Source organism: Trichechus manatus, unplaced genomic scaffold (genome assembly GCF_000243295.1).
Source record: "Trichechus manatus latirostris isolate Lorelei unplaced genomic scaffold, TriManLat1.0 scaffold00143, whole genome shotgun sequence".
Taxonomy (NCBI): Eukaryota; Metazoa; Chordata; class Mammalia; order Sirenia; family Trichechidae; genus Trichechus; species Trichechus manatus.
In genome coordinates this window covers 6,961,199-6,976,795 of record NW_004444079.1, presented here as the reverse complement: position 1 = coordinate 6,976,795, position 15,597 = coordinate 6,961,199, and the positions used below count along the sequence as shown (strand labels likewise).

Here is a 15,597-nt window from a genome sequence, read left to right as displayed (position 1 = left end):
TATATATATATAAAACAAAACATTTGCCATTTCAACATTTTTTACATCTACAAATTGAGCCTTACTCTGTATCTTTATGAGTTTATGAGCATTGCTATCTGTAATCCTCTCAAGCAGTCCTATGAAGTAGATACTCTTAGTTGTACAGATGCCAAAACTGACGCTCAGGGAGTTGAGTAACTCCCCCAAGGCCTCAGAGCTAGAAACTGTTAGAACTGGAACTCAAACCCATGTCTGTCTGATTCCACGACACTGGCTCAGACAACTGCTCCATAATATCCATCGGACTTTCAGGTTCCCAGGTGGGCAATTCCAAAACCCTCTTCCACTCTTCGTCAGCCTTCAGTTGTTTGGAGATATTATTTCTTCTATCTAATTTCAGCACCTTCTGCCTCCTTAGGTTACATCCCCAGTTCATTCTGCTAAGGAATGGAGAAAGGAAATTCTCCTCTAGACCACTTTCCCATCCTCTATTCCCACCCTCCCCGTCCACACTCAAACTCCCTCGGCTGGTACTGTTCCCCATTTCTGCACCTCCCCGTGTCCCTGTCATCCTCCCTGCCTTCCCCACTTCCCGGGAAAGTTTCTCATTCTGTTCTGAAGCCTCTAGTCCACTCAGAGCCGGGGCCCCAGCAGAACTGATGGGAAGCAAGACATTTGCATTTCACTTCCAGGGGCTGTTCAGATCTTACCTGCAATTCTTCTGACAAATCCTTATCAGCGATGCCCATGGCAGAGTCTGTGGTGACTTTGTTCATTCTTATTAGCTTTGCACAGATTAGCTCTTCACAGCGCTTGGCTGGTTCATACCAATTCCTGATAAATGTTTTGACTGATTTTCCTGACTTTGGAACCACTGGGGACTGGGGCTGGGCTGGAGGTGGAGGGACCAAGAGGAGAGGGGTGCCAGTGAGGGGAAGGAGAGGAAATTATGGACAGGATTACATCTGGACTATGAAATATTCATCACATGCCTGCAAGAGCAGGGTCAAAACTGCTTCCCCAGAAACAGCTTCTCCACCAAGGCAGGGCTTTGAAATACACCAACCCAAGCAGGCTGGGAGCACCTGCAGTGGCCCCAGTTCCTGAGAGGCTTCTGAGAGAAGGGGGCAGTGAAAGTTAAAAGGAAGGAAGAACAAACCAGCTCGCTTGGGCTTTGCTGTCCTCCTTGGTCCCTGCGTTCTCGCCTGCTCTTCAAGCTTTTGATGGTGGAATACTGATGTTCCAGGTAGACTGTAGCTGCTCCTGTACTGCGTTCCTCTTCTCTCACTCCAGAAGCCTTTTTGAGGACTCCAGCCTACCCTCCCTCACCTGTCTGTGAGCTCCTCCAAGTCCCCTGCTTGAGGATTGTAGACCAGTGCTGATAACAGTTTCATTACTGTTTCCTGTGTTTACCCAACTAGATTGGATTCTGTTTAAAGAATTACAATCACTCCCCCTCCCAAGTTGCTAGCACAGGACTAGGCACAGGGTAAAGGTTTAGAACAATTTTTACTGGATTAATGATGTTCCATTCTCTTTGGTAGAATTAGCCACCAGCGACCATTACCGACCACCACCCAACTGTCAGTTTGTCATGCTGAGGTGGCTTGTGTGTAGCTGTGATGCTGGAAGCTATGCCACCAGTATTTCAAATACCAGTGGGGTCACCCATGGTGGACAGGTTTCAGTGGAGCTTCCAGAATAAGACAGATGGGAAGAAAGTCCTGGTGATCTACTTCTGAAAATTAACCAATGAAAACCCTATGGACCACAACAGAATATTGTCCAATTTGGTGCTGGAAGATGAGCTCCCTAGGCTGAAAGGCACTCAAAATGCACAGTAGCTCCAACAATGGACTTGGGTATACCAATAATCAAGAAGATGGTGCAGGACAGGGCAACATTTCGTTCCATTATACATAGGGTCACCATGAGTTGGAACCAACTCCATGGCAACTAACAACAACAACCATTACTGAAGCTGTGCCAACACAAACATCAAGAAACGATTTCTACAGTTTTTCTTCCTAAGCCTAGATGACCCCTTCTAGGACTATCAGTCAAAACATTTATCAGGGCTCCAGACAGCTACTTTCACAATCAAATGGAATTGTTTTATTGAAATAAAACCTATTTGCTATTCTGGTTCTATTGTATCCCACCTGTAAGTTCCTTGAGAGCAGGGACCACCTTTATGTTCTAAGAGCCTGGTTCAGTGTCTGGTATAAAATAGGTGTTCAGTACATATTTTGAGATGGAATAGATGACTCTTCCCTAGCCTAGACATATGAGTGTGTTTTCTCAACCACCCCTCAACCTACAAAGGAAAGCTAGTCTACAACTTGCCGTAGATATCTGGTCAAGGCTTACCCTCTAAAAAATCTTTCAGATGTCTAACCCAAATCCTTCATGCTGCTGTGTGAGTAATCCCCTGGACTTTTCACCTGAAGGGTGGTAAAAACCATACACTCAGAGAAGGGAGTATCTCCTTCCTCACTGTCCTTCTCCACTGCTCAGAAGTTTTAAACTCTGGTGTCCAGCTGTCTCAATGGGTTGGAAAAACCCAACTCATGCTGAACACACGCCCTCTACTTCTGTCCTTGGGAGCCCACCCACTCCCTGCATCTAGAAAGCCTGGGATCTCTTGAAGATCCTCTCTTGCTGTGTCTACAGTTTACTCATTAGCCTTTTGCCAGATTTATCTTCTCACTGGTAGCCTGCAGGGCTTTGATTTGTCCTCCTGTCACCAGGACTAATGTTGATGGCACCACCCCCCAGCCGCGTCAGGCTCTGCAGTCTCCTGCCAGAGGCCTCAAGGAAAATGGATGAGCCATTGACCTGCAAAATAAATAACAGGCTTCCAAGTTCTGATAAAGATTAAATATTGGTGGAGTCATTTCAAATGAATATATAAAGGCCAATGGAAGAAGCCTTTTAGACACCGACAGACTGAAATACAGGCAAACAAAGAGAGATGTCTTCAGGGAAGTTCAACGGCAGGGAAGTTGCAGGCTCAGAATGCAATCTGCCCACAAACACTCTGACTTCAGGAAAGATTCCAAAACTGTCATCCCTGCTTCCCTCCCCCTTCCCCACCCAGATAGTGAACAAGAGAAAGTGCTAAGTTCCAGAAGCTGCTTGCCAGCGTTATGCTGAAGTCAGCTCTGCTGATGCTGGCCCATCCAACCGAGGGAGAAGCCCCATTACTCAACACCATCTGTCTTTGTCGTGGGGCAGCCAAGAGCCAGGGATGTTGGTGGGGATGGGGCTCTGAAGCCCCAAAGGAGAGAGGTACTGGGGAAGAGCAAGGTCAGGCATTGCCCAGACAGAACTGGGAGGAGAGAGACAGAAGCCAAATGACTGCTGATGGAGCCAGTGGTCCTTGGGCTTGGGACAGAACTTGGTTTTTGGTCAGGAACCTTGTGCTGCTTGAGTACATATCCAGAAACCTCAAATGACCAGAAGTTCATCTCTAGATTCAAAGAATGCTTGAGCTAGAAGGGAACAAATAGAAGGCAGAATATGAGGGGAGAGAAGACCTCAATCTGTTATGTGCCTACCCTGGGCTGGGCACTGTGCTAGGCACTTGACATCCAGTGACTTGTTTAATCCTCACGACCACCCTGTGAGATGGCTGTTGTTATCACACTTTACGGAAAGGAGAGCTGCATTTATTAAGCTCTTACCATGGGCTGGCAATTATGCCGATTCTTTATTTCATTTATTTATCACAATCCTGGTTGTAGGTACTATTGACCCCATTTTACAGATTAGGCAACTGGGACTCATTGAGGTTGAGATGATGCAGTTTTAATGTAGTGGTCCTAATTGTGTCTGTCTCCAAATTCCATTCTCTTTCTAACAGGGATGATTTGTGGACAGTCTTAGGGAAACAAAGAGATATATCAAATGTCCCTGGGTCTTGGTAGAGTTTCCAACTTGACTTGAGCCATAGACAGTGAGCCTTAAAAGGTTTTGTATGGCCATTAAGAGAGTACAGTGAAGAAAACCCTATGGAGTAGTTCAACTCTGCACATGCAGGGTCGTCATGAGTTCGAATCGACTTGACAGCAACTAACAACAACAACAACAACACGGTAGCTCTCATACTTGACCATGGCCCCACAAGTCTGGATGCGCGTAGGTGATAAAAAGGAGATTCATCAGATTCTTGGTCATTCTGCTGCTACTTTTCATGGATGATCTTGCAAAACAGTCCTGTTACATTTCTCATCAGGTGTGTTCTTGGTAGAAAGGATCTTTGCTTAGAAGGCATTGGCACTTTGCACTCTCAGTCATCCCAACTTATTGAAATTATTTCAAGTAATCGTGACTGAGAAAACGCTCTAACTTGTCATGGAGTACGTATTGTACGAGATATTTGAGAGCCTAGTGGAACATGGCAGGATGAAAAAAAAAAAAGGCCTAAGCCAAATTCTACCAGATAGTATCTGCTGTACAGTACTGTCAAAAAAAAAAAAAATTGATTGTCCATAGAGGCTTAAAGGCAGAAAACCTGCTCTTGAATACTAACATGAACATCAAGATTGTAGATTTCTTCTTCAGCAGAAAATTCACCTTTGGCAACACCCTCTGTGCCAGTCCTCCTTATGTTTCCCCAAAACTAACCCTCTGGCCCAAACTACTGAGAACCCATCTGAGAACTCCTCTGACCAGATGTACTGAGAACCCATCTGAGAATCATCCTACGTGTACAATCAATTCCCCGTCTTTTCATGGACAGACCTCGAAGGACTTGTGGGAGCAAGTACTAAACGGAAAATACCATATTCCCTTTTACATGTTTGTGGAGTGTAAAAACCTGTTCAAGAAATGTCTCATGCTCAATCCCAGCAAGAAAGGCACATTAGAGCAAATCAGGAAAGATTCTTGGATGAATGGTTCTCGTAAAAACAGTGAATAAAGCCTTACATGGAGCCACAGCTAACTATAAGAATATCTGCAGACTGGGTTGATGATGTCCATGGAACACAAGGGAAAAGATCCAGAACTCACTGATGGATCAGAAGTATGAAGTGATGACCACTTATCTGCTCCTGGGCTACAAGTGATCTGAGCTGGAGGGCTACACCATCACCCCAGAGTTCCAGCCTTAGCAGATCTGACCACTAGCAGCACTCCTGCCCCATGCCACAAAGTAGAGCTTAGCGTCTCTGTCACCCTAAACAGTGGGGTTTCAATGAGCTTGCCATTCCCATCTCTAATTCCTACACTAGGAATACTTAGAGTAGCAACCCGGAAAATAAGGGGCCTGAAGACCAGGACTCAGGGCAGAAGGTCAGCAGCACAGGCAAGGTGTCTGCCACCCCTTACCCAGCTTGGAGAGGAAGACCACATGCCTGTCCTCTCTGGAAACAGCTGCATCTCCACCAGTACAAATCAAAGCAGAAATTCCCCACTTTTGGAGAGGGCCAGACTTGGCCAAGCCTCCATTCAGAATGGCAACAACAACTCAGTCATGCCAGGGTCTGGAGGCCTTACAGTTTCTGCTTGTGCCTCAATCTCCCTAGGTCCACCCTGCCTGTACCTAGAACTCAAGGCAGCTGGTTACAGCCCAACCAGTCCTCTGGGCTGTGTCCCACAGAGACTAACTGTAAGAAGCCACAGCCCAGCACAGCTCCCCAGCATGTCCCTGTGGCCTCCCTCCTCTGTGCACAATATCAGCAGCAGTGGTGGAGCCCAACATAGACCCAGTTTTCCCAGGGTGTGTCCAAAGGAAACTCTGTCCACACTCGTCACAACAACTATTGTGCAATCAGCAGAATTTGCCGGTAGGGGGATACTGGGAGCATCTTTGAGCTTATATGCAGAAATCTGTGTTTCAGCTGTGCCAGACGGAAACTGAGTGAATCTGAAAGCAGAGACTAAGTGGACATTCTCAAACCTCCAGAGGCCAAGCCGCCCTCACTAAGTTTAACGTGGAGTATGAAGATCACAAGCTCATGGAGCCCATAAGATGATGCAGAAGATCAACAAGGTGCTGGAAGCAAACAACTGCAAGTTGCAGGTGACCAAAAAATGTGTGCTGCTGTGCAGGCATGGCATGCCAGACCAAGAGGACTTCATGCAGGAAGGACGGAGGTGTGCAAACTGCCTTGGTGTTGTCTCAGTGGCGTTCAACTGAAGAGACTATCCAGTACTCCATGGCCTTCAAAAGCATTTCCTCCAAAATTACCAAGAAACTTAAACTTTAAAAGGCTGCCAGGAGCCACTTGGGAGACAAGAGGAGGGGCTGGCCTCAGGTGCCAGCCAATCACACTCACTCCACCCCCACCTGGGGGAAACTGCAGAGACTGGAAGATGAGATCTCCTGAGGCGCTTCTCTCCTCCTCTGACTTTCTCCATCTTTTGTTCTGTATTTTTGGAGGAAGGGAGATAGATCTGCAGGAATAAACAAAAATAATCAAAACGACTACAAACAGAGGCTATTTATCCAAAGTTTGCTATGCCAAGAATATCAGCCACCATCGCTTGCATTTGGCAGAAACTCACGGGGAGGCAGAGGAGTGGGGAAGCTGTATACTGAAATAAAGGGAAGGTTTCAGCTATGCTCTGATTGGAGGTTGTTGGCTAGTGGCAACCTTTCATAATTCAAGAGGTAAATTATTTTCAACCTATATGTAATTCTATACCCAATTGAACTATCAATTATGGGTATAGAGTAAGCATTTATCTGATACACAATGCCTCAAACTGATCTCTTAGACAGCCTATATAAGAAACATACTAAAAGATACACTCCATCAAAATGAGGGAATAATACAAGAAAGAAGAGATCATTGTATCCCAAAATTAGGAGAGTCAATATATGAGAGAAAAAATGGAATTGTTAGGATGAAGGTAAAGAGAAATCTTAGGATCTAGAGAATAAGCAGTCCAGACTGAAGCAAGAGGAAAGGAGGACCAACTTATCCATTATACACAGTAGACCCAGTGCCTAGGGACCAAGATGCTTTTGGGGACTTAAAAGAATTTTTCATTTTTATTTCTTTTGAAAACAGAAAGAAGAAATTAATATCATAAAATGACTGACAATAATGAATCCTGCCTAGCTTATATTCATCTTTATACCAATGCAGTTGTAAAACATAATTCATATATATATTTTTTATGGTATAAGGGGCCAACAAAGACAAAAGTGCCTAGAACCCACAAAAGTCACAATGCTTCCCTCGTCTACAGGAAAAACAAAAACTGGATAGTTCATTTGAACATATCCAAACCTAATGGAGAATTCTGCCAAATTTGTTAGAATAGACTGGTAACAACTATGTAGAAAACTAAGCAAACAAAAATGAAGATAATACATAACTGGCTTTTGAAACAAGTACATACGTTACTTTAATGAAATTTAAAATTAAAGGAACTGTGATGTTAATGTTATGTGTCAACTTGTCTAGGCCCTGATTCTCAGTGGTTTTGCAGAGATTATGTACCCTCCATTCTGTGACCTGATGTGAGCAGCCAATCAGTTGAAAGGCGAGTTCCCTAGGGGGTGTGGCCTGCATCCAATACATATGGATATTCTGGAAAAGCTTGCTCTTTCATGATCCTGCATCCAACTCGTCATCCTCTTATCTCTGGTTCTTGGGATATGTGCCAGCAGCCTGCCTCCTGACCTGCAGATTTTGGGATTTGCCAGCTTCCCCAACCCTGAGAACCGGTAGCCTTTCATCTTACCTGCCGTTTTGGGGTTCGTCAGCCCCTGCAACCATGTGAGTCAGCATATGCCTCCAACCTGATGCCAGACCCACGGAGTTGGGACTTGCCTGCCTCCATAACTGCGTGATCCATTCCTTTGAAATAAATCTCTCTATATATTGGGGAAAAAAAAAAGGTTTTGTATGTGGGGGACAAGGTGGGGAATCAGCTTCTTCTATCCTCTTCCTCAATGGCAACTGCCCGTCCAGCCTCCAGGGTCCTAACTCCTCCAGCTGAGCAGACATTAGGTTGGCAGAGCTATAAGCCCGAAGTTTTTGTGGGAGAGCTTCTCTCACTGTAGTCTGCACGCCTCCTCTACTCCACCAGAGACTAGGCTGCAGGACATCCTGGCTGCTCAACTCCAGGGGGTGCCATTCACATAGATCACAATCTGCAGTGACTGCCATGGCTGCCCAGACAGAGCCCAATTCCCCAGCCCCAGCTTCCTCAAGGCCCCACCCTTCCCACAGATGTAGGATATAAGAAAGGGGGTGCCCAAGAGCAAGGGGTAAGGAGTGATAACTTCAAGTGCATTCCTGTCTTTGGGGTTCAGACTGAATCTGAGATGGGCTGACAGGAAGGGCCTTAGGGCATTAATACTTAAACCCAAACAAACCCGTTGCCGTGGAGTCAATTCCAACCCCTAGCGACCCTCATCCTAATGAGTAATTTAGTTCAGATCAACAAATATTGATTGAGCTCCTGCTCGGTGCCACGTTCTGTGTTGGGCCTTGGGCATACGAAGATCAGCAGGACAGTGCCTACCCTCGAGAAGCCTATATTATCTACACATAGATAATAGCATGCTCCGTAATGAAAGGAAAACCTCCTTTTCTCTGAAATGCATTTGCCCTCCCCAAAGCACTGTCCCATTCATTTTTCATTCCAGTCTTACAGAACGAGGTGTCATTCCTATTTCAAGTCAAGAAAACCAGACCTTAGTGCCATCTTGGGGCCTGCCCAAGGCTACCCAGCAGCGAGTGGCAGGGCTGGGTGCAGCTCTGGAGACAGCTCTGCTCTATCTACTGCACTCAGCTGTCCCTCACCCCCAGGCAGACAGCCCTCCCGGTGCCTCCAGAGAGCCAAGAGCCTGCACTCTGGTCCCTCGTGGTCTGCAGGGCTCCAATAGGCCAGGTCAGCGGTCTGGCAATAACAGCAGAGAGTTCTAGTGAGTCAGGGAGGAATGAAGTGTCCAGACCAATTCCCATCTCCTAGCCTTCACTTCCCTTCATATTACTTTGCAACTCTTTCCTTGGGCACCAGGGCAATTTAGCAAGTATATTTTGCATCAGTCCAGCAATTTCTGACGTTAACTCTCCCTGGGCTTTCCCAGGGCCGCCTCTTTGCCGTGACACGGCCTCTCCTGACTGCAGCAGGCAGCACGGCGCCATGGGGCAGCGCTGCCTACCTAGGAGATGAACACTGGTGCTCGATACCCACTCAGAGATGGTCTCTCTGAGGGTGAAGCCTCAGTGTTCTTATGGCTGACGGGGGCCTTGGTGATACACTCACATTGCATCAGAGCACTTTTACAGCAGATGTTAGCAGGCCCATTTTACGAAGGCAGAAACTGAGTTGCAAAAACGTTTCTTGACCTACCACGTCGGGATGCTGTCTACTGATTTCCACACCCAGTTATTACATTCCTACTGTTCTTTCCATCCCCCCAAAGAAAAAGCAAAACTTCCCCATTTCTCTCCATGCTTTGGCCCAAGGTGATAATTAAAACACTTAACAGCCTGGTTCAGTGGTAGAATTCTCACCTTCCATGCAGGAGACCCAAGTTCGATTCCCAGCCAATGTACTTGATCCGTCTGTCAGCGGGGGCTTATGTGTTGCTATGATGCTGAACAGGTTTCAGTGGAGTTTCCAGACTAAAACAGACTAAGAAGAAAGGCCTGGCCATCTAATTTTGAATATCAGCCAATGAAAACCCTATGGATCACAATGGTCTGATCAATCGATCATGGAGATGCAGCAGGAGCCAGCAGCGTTTTGTTCTGTTGTGCACGGGGTCACCATGAGTGGGGGGCTGAATCAATAGCAGCTAACAACAAAGGCAAGGGTACTGACCAGGTTGAAGGAATGCCTGAGGGCCCAGCGGGGTCCCTTGGTTGTGCACCCTTCCGAGGTGGACCTCAGGGGAGAACTCAGGACAGGCAGAGAGAGTGGGGGAGCACTCAAGGGGCTCAGGGGATCAATGTTTGATCAACTTGAACAATCCTATTGGTGCATACAAGGTGAATATCAGCTATTCTTGTGAGTGCTAATACTCTAGCATTCAATTTCAATCACTCTGTCCCCCTTCCTCCTCCTTCCTCTTCTGTCCCCTTTTCTCTTTCCTCCTCTTTTCTCTCTTTCCTTTTAATATAGAGATGAAAGAAAAGGGGCGGGCTCATTCCAATAATCTGAGATCCCTGCAAAGGATGAGGACATGCCAGGATTTGCAGATGAATGAAAAGGAAAGTTAGAAAAAGCCGAAAATTACTGCATGCCTATTAAAAATCAGCCAGGCTGAAGTAGTCCTGACTAGCAGACAGGGTCTGTAGCTCGAGGGAAGTGGTGCTTAAGGGAATTTGCAGTTAAGAGAAGCTTGGAGCCCTGCCACAGATTGTTTCTCCTTTTTTTTTTATTTAAAAAAAGAATCACAAAGCAGGGACCTAAATGGAAGATGGCAATAATGTAAGGTGACAGATGCCATTTTGGCAGGAAACACCAGGAAGACCAAGTTACTTACCTGTAGCATCTGCACTGCTGCCACATGCTCAGCCCTCCATCTCGGTCTGCAAGGCACAGCCTTGGTGGCTGTCCAGGGACAGCTGTCCAAATTCCTGAGCATCAGGCTCAGCCTCCAGGTCCCTCCAGCCCACCCTGGGTAAGCATGGGCATATGCCGCTAGGAGCCCCGGCCTCAGCAGGCATGCCCGTTCCAGGAATCCTGCCGACTACAGCTGGGTGGCAGGGTAGGGAGGCTGTCACCACCCATGCCAGCCTTTCCAGAGACTTGGCAGCCCCGTCTGCCAGAAGCCACATAAATCTTTGAAGAAGGTTCATTTCTGTTTTCAGAAGCCATTGACACAAGGTCCTGGGAGGGATAGTTTTTAGCTAAGGGCGGGGACACTCAGGAGAAAGGGGTTACCCTGATGGCAGCTTTGTGAGTTACTATCGGTTAAGCGCTCGGTTGCTAACCAAAATGTTGGCAGTTCGAACCCACCTAGCGGCCCTGCAGGAGAAAGACCTGGCGATCTGCTTCCGAAAGGTCACAGCCTTGAAAACCCTGTGGAGCGCAGTTCTCCTCTGTCACATGGGGTCCCTAGGAGTCGGTACAGGTTTCACTGCATCCAACAACCGCTCCATTAGGGATCCCCAAGCCTGGTGGTGCGTCAGAATCATTTGGAGGAGCTTTATAAAACTAAAAATTCCCACAACCCACCCCCAGAAACTTTGATTCAGAAGAGCCTGGATGGAGCTATATTTTTTCTTTCCAAAACTCCCCACATGATCGTGACGTGCAGGCAGGTTTGGGCACCGGTGGATTTGGAAGCCCTCTTTCCCAAAAAACTACCTCATTGCTGCCTCTGCTGCCTCTGTTGTTGTTGTTAGCTGCCCTCCAGTCGGCCCCTGACTCACGGGAACCCCATGCACCGTGGAACAAAATGCTGCCCGGTCCTGTGCCAGCCACATGATCAGTTACGGATCAGACCATTGTGACCCATAGGGTTTTCATTGGCTGATTTTTGGAAGTAGATCGCCTGGCCTTTCTTCCTAGTCCCTCTTATTCTGGAAGCGCCTCTGAAACTTGTTCAGTATCATGCCAACACAAAAGTCTCCACTAACAGGTGGATGGTGGCTGTGCATGAGGTGCATTGGCCAGGAATCAAACCTGGGTCTCTTGCATGGAAGGCGAGAATTCTACCACTGAACCACCAATGCCTCATTCTGCTGCTTTAATACTTCCTCCTCTGGGAAACCCCTCGTGGTTAAAATGGGGATACTCCAACACCTTAATTAGCCCTTTAGATCCTTTCCACCATGCTGTCTAGCTGATACTGGTATTCCAGGAAAAGTGTGTGTATGTGTGCATGCGCGTGCACGTGTGCGCGTATGTGTGTGTGTGTGTGTTGTGTGTGGTGGGGGAGGAGGGTTGACCATAAGGGATGGAGCAGGATGCTGGCACAAGGTTGTGTCTCATCCCTACAGGGCACCCTAGTCTCCCTGCCATGCTGCATTGTCTCTTTGTCACCCTCAGCCTGGCTGCAGTTCGGTGACAGTCTCCCCCTGGAGCATGTCCAGTTACCTCCCTGGGATTGAGTTTTAATACCTAATAATAACTGCGATATTATATTCCACTTTATGGCTTACAAAGTCGTTTCCACATACATCACTCCATTTAATCTTTACAGTGTCTCTGTGAGGCAGCTTGTATACTTCCATTTCACAGATGAGGAAACAGGTTCAGAAAGGACAAGGGACTTGCCCAGGGGCACATGACTGGCAAGTACAAGGCAGAGGGGGGCTCAGATCTGATCCGCTCACTCTAAATCTTGTGTTCTTTCTGCTACATCAGGTGGCCTCAGTGACATCCAGTGAGTATGGTTCAGGGTGCCAACTCTCTACAGGAGGGTGGGCACTGGGTTTATAGGGTGGGGGCTGCCATCTACCCACTGAGCAACCAGAGTCAGGTCCCATGTCCTCTTTCAAGAGGAGCAAGAATCATAGAACCATTCAGCCCTTGCCTTGCTCAAGGGAGAATGGCCTTTTGTCAGGATTGGTAACCCTTTAAAAGGTTCTCAGCTCATCCCTTTTGGAACCTGGGACCATGGGATGGATGGGGATCATGGGATGGATGGGGACCATGGGATGGATAAGGACCATGGGGTGGATGAGGACCATGGGATGGATGGGGACCATGGGACGGATGGAGACCATGGGATGGATGGAGACCAAGGGGTGGATAAGGACCATGGGATGGATGGGGACCATGGGCTGGATGGGGACCATAGGAGGGATGGGGACCATGGGATGGATGGGGACCATGGGATGGATGGGGACCATGGGGCGGATAAGGACTATGGAATGGATGGGGACCATGGGGTGGATAAGGACCATGGAATGGATGGGGACCATGGGGTGGATGGGGACCATAGGTGGGATAGGGACCACGGGATGGATGGGGACAACAGGATGGATGGGGACCATAGGATGGATAGGGCTGACTCTGGCAAAAGGATACCTCTCAGGCACAGTGTGGGGGAGTCAGGTTCAGGGTGAGGTAGGCTGCTGCCCCCTGCTCCATTATCATAGCTGCTTTCTTGGGAGGCCAGGGTCCAGCGATGGGGCCAAAGCACACATAAGTACAACTGCACACATGCAGGCCAGGCCTCTGGACCCAGGCACCAGAGCTCTCCCTCCACCATATTAGAGCCTTTGCAAAGGCAAAGACTCAGTCCCCCTCCTAGGCATATGCTCAAAGAGACTCAGGTTGTGGACTCCATGTCCTGGGAACAAGGTCACTGTCCTGGACAGTTGTAGGAGATTGCCTCAAATACGGTACAGCCTGCTCCCTTGGGAATTAGGGGTCCTAGATTCTAATCCACTTCTGTGACTTGGAGTAGTTGCTTAACTTCTTGTTTGGTTTTCTTATCTGAAACATGTTGTGGTTAGACTGAACACGCTTCCAGGTCCAACACTGTGAGTCTGTCAGATCTTCATAGCATCTTAAAAATTACAGCCAGCACGTATTGTGCCGGCTCTGTGTGCTAAGTGCATTGTGTACATCACCTCACTTAATGTCTGCGATGAGAAGCTTTTACTAACCCTAGTTAACCGCCCCCCAAAAAAAACCAAACTCACTGCTGTTGAGTTGATTTTGACTCACAGAGACCCTACAGGACAGAGTAGAACTGCCCCATAGGGCTTCCAAGGCAGTAAATCTTTATGGAAGCACACTGCCACATCTTTTTCCCAAGGAGTGGCTGGTGGGTTTGAACCATCAACCTTTTGGTTAGCAGCCAAGTGCTTAAACTACTGCACACCCGAGGCTCCTTTAACCCTAGTTAGTAAACAGAAAATAAGCTCAGAGAGTTTAAGTAACTTACTGAAGATCAAATGACTGTCAAGTGGCAGGGTGGGAACCCCAGAGCTCAAGGTCTTACTTAATCACCTTGCTATACTTTTGTCCCACAAGCCTCTTCTCCCAGAGATTGTAGTGGATGTCTTTTGCTTTTACCAACCAGCATCCATTCAGTCTTTTGGGGGGAAGAAGAACTCCAATTTCTTTCTTGGGATCCCTGGGGAATTCTGCTTTGGATGAAGTTGACTCCTTGGTGTATGTGTGTGTGTGTGATAGAGAGAGAGAGAAAGAGATGTGACCCAGGACTGGCCAATCATTGCCCTGGCTGTTGTTGTTAGGTGTCGTCAAGTCGATTCCTACTCATAATGACCCCAAGGGACAGAGTAGAGCTGTCTCATAGGGTTTTCTAGGCTGTAATCTTTACAGGAGCAGATTGCTAGGTCTTTCTCCGTTGGAGCAGCTTGGTAGGTTTGAACCACCAACCTTTCAGTTAGCAGCTGATCACTTAACCATTGCACCACCAGGGATCCAGGCACGGTTTCAGGGATGCTCATGTGACCCAGTCAGATCCAATGAGACACAAAGAGATTGATTTCTGGGCCTGTTGACAACTATTTTCTCTCTTTGTTACAGTGGATTTGACCTGGCCAGATGGTGCAGTGGTTAACAGCTCGGTTGCTAACCAAAAGATCGGCAGTGTGAATCCACCATCTCTTCCTTGGAAACCCCATGAGGCAGTTCTACTCTGTCCTATAGAGTCAGTATGAGTAGGAATCAATTCGACAGCAATGGGTTTGGTTTTTTCGTTTTGGATGTGGGCCTAGAGCTGAGGTCAGCCTTCTTGCCATCACCTAAGTCCTGCCGGAGAATCCTGCCATTCTTGAATATCTGTATCTACCCTCTGGAATTTTCAGTTATATATACCAATAAAATCCTCTCTTGATTTAAGCCTATTTGAGTCTTGTGGTCTGTTACTTGCAACCGAAAGATATCAGAAAAAGCAGAGTTGAAGCATTCAAGAAGTCCCCATTATTATGTGGCTTCAGCCACCATTCCTGGTGGCAAGTGAACCACCGTCTGGGTTTCAGAGGGCTGCTGTACCAAGGTACCACAAACTCAGTGGCTTCTAAGAACAGAAATTTACTGCCTCGCAATTCTGGAGGCTGGGAGTCCAAGATCAGCGTGTCGGCCCTGTTGATTCTTCTGAGGGCTCTGAGGGAGAATCTGTTCCATGCCTCTCTCCTAGCTTCTAGTGACGGCTGGCAATGCTTGGTGGTCCTTGTCATTCCGACCTGTGCCTCCGTGTTCACATGGCCATCTTCCCTTTGTGTCTGTGTCTTTTCCCTTTTATAAGGACACCTCTTATACTGGACTAGGACCCACCCTGCTCCAATATGACTTCATGTTAATTGGTAACATCTTCAAAGACCCTATTTCCAAACAATGTCACATTCTCAGGTACCAGGGACTTAACGTATCTTTTGGGGAGACCCAATTCAACCCATAACAACCATGTCCAAGGTGAAACCTCCATTCTGGGAAAAACTACAGTCTGCCTGGAATTTTTGGGGGGATGCCTGGGCTTTACCTCAGAGTAGAGGTTGCTTCTGAAGTCACCAGAACAACCAGGCTGGATTTGACTAGAGGCCAACAATTGTTCTTGGAGAAGTGGCTCTTCTCCCTCCCTCAGAAGGTGAGACTTTGCTGCCCTGGGGAGGGATAGTGGTGTGCAATGGTGCCCTTCTCTCCCACCAAGCTACTGATCTGAAAGGCCAAGGGCTATGGAACACTTCTGGAAGGAAATGTTAAATAAATAAATAT

At 47.5% G+C, this 15,597-nt stretch overlaps 1 non-coding gene across 1 annotated transcript; it reads right to left on the bottom strand.

The window, feature by feature from the left end:
* Positions 1–11,565: 11,565 nt before the first annotated feature.
* TRNAG-UCC (transfer RNA glycine (anticodon UCC)) lies at positions 11,566–11,636 on the bottom strand. Its single transcript has one exon. It is a non-coding gene; the product is annotated as a tRNA-Gly (tRNA).
* Between the last annotated feature and the right edge of the window lie 3,961 nt (positions 11,637–15,597).